Source organism: Austrofundulus limnaeus, unplaced genomic scaffold (genome assembly GCF_001266775.1).
Source record: "Austrofundulus limnaeus strain Quisiro unplaced genomic scaffold, Austrofundulus_limnaeus-1.0 Scaffold322, whole genome shotgun sequence".
Taxonomy (NCBI): Eukaryota; Metazoa; Chordata; class Actinopteri; order Cyprinodontiformes; family Rivulidae; genus Austrofundulus; species Austrofundulus limnaeus.
In genome coordinates, this window is record NW_013952724.1 from 177,148 (window position 1) to 178,825 (window position 1,678).

Below are 1,678 nucleotides of genomic sequence, written 5' to 3' on the forward strand. Positions count from 1 at the left end.
GCCTCCGACAGGCATCAGCTAAACAGTGAGCAGACCCCGGAAACACATCCAGAAACAAACCTCTCCGCATCCTGACTCCGCCTCATGACTAGAGCTGAACGATTAATCGCTTTTGCGAAAATCTCGCAATATGTTAAAACGAGATTTTCTAACCGCACAGGCTCACGTGATTTGGGAGTGAGTCGAGCAGAGCAGTGTTGCTAACTTAGCGACTTTTCAGACCCCTTCTAGCACCTCTTTTTTTCCCCCAAAAAAGCGACCAGCGACAAAACTTTTCCTGGTGTTTTTGGAGACTTAGAAGCTTTGGCGACAGCACTGTTCTCCTTTCCTCCTCCTCCCCTCCACAAGCAGTGAGCAGTGCAGTGCGCCCCTCCCCCTAAGCGCTCAGATTGAAGCCTCGTTCACGACACACACACACACCCGGCTGCAATCAGCTGAGAGGAGACCAAGAAAAAAATAAAATAAAATTCTCACTTCTTCCACAGTATTTAGCAGACTGTAAGGTGGTGGATCACAGGACTGTGACTGTTGACGACTTGTTTGTGACTCTAAATTGAGAGTAAATAACTAAGCTGCAGTGAAACTGTGTACAAAATATTATCAGTAGTACTATAATTTAAACTGACCTAAATAATCAAAGCTATTTAAATGAACTAGAGTGGTGTTTTGTACACAGTCTCTTTAGTTTATTTAACTTGATAYCTTTCAGCCRGATTAAACACCGACTGACCAGAAGYAGATCCAGTCTCTGCAGGTTATGGAGCACATTTTTACTGAGTTTAATTCACGTTTATGTTCACATTTTTTACTCTGTAATGGATGGAATTYTAAATGTTACTAAGTACAATTCTTGAAATTCATCATAGTCAAGTGAAAGTGTGAACATAAGTACACAAAATTCACCCTCTTTTACAGTAACTTGAGTAACTGTAGATTACTACTTCCTCTCTGCTACCAGTTACTCTGTTGGCATTTATTGTTCAGTTTTGTAGTTTAGTTTTTCAGGTGTTGTTTTGTTTTAAAAGCTAAAAAGTCCCATCATGCAGCAGAGCTGAATCATCTGAGTTCTCAGCTAACATTCAGACCTTATGAAATAATCCCATCGCACTACTTTGTTGTCATTTTTTGAGTGATTTTAAGGTGAATTTGATTAAGACAGTGAAATTTACTTTGAAATCAACTTAATGACTCCTTGCAAAATGATACAGGTTCTAAATATTATTCATAGTGTTTAGCATGCAGGAAAGGGACTAAAGTCACAGAAACCATGACTTTTTTTTCTTCATGTTCCAGTTTATAAACAAGCCTGTGTGAATTTCTAATGTGATCTAAGAAAACRTGATGTTTGAGGTTCAAAGGTCACGTCATGCTGCAGAGAGCTGAACACAGGCAGATTATGGTGGATCTGACTGGTTCTCATTGGATTGCTGTGTAAACAGTTATGTGTAACTTTTCCCAGAATAAGCTGTCAGGAGAGAGTATTTATTCTGCTGTCCCTCTGACCTGTCCTCACTCTGAGAGTCCCTGATTGTCTGCAGATTAAGTTTACTCCAACACGTAAACTGCTTCTGAACTCAGAACAGCTGAAATCCTTCTCAGTGCTCAGGCTTCCTGTTTGCTCACAAATTAATTTCCCTGAAATTTTCATGCATAATCTGATTTGTGTTAAAATCCTAAC

At 39.7% G+C, this 1,678-nt stretch overlaps 1 protein-coding gene across 1 annotated transcript in view; it reads left to right on the plus strand.

The window, feature by feature from the left end:
* Positions 1–1,678, plus strand: part of cunh1orf50 (chromosome unknown C1orf50 homolog) — a gene marked incomplete at its 5' end in the record, with an annotated part of 8,581 nt that overhangs the window by 5,547 nt on the left and 1,356 nt on the right.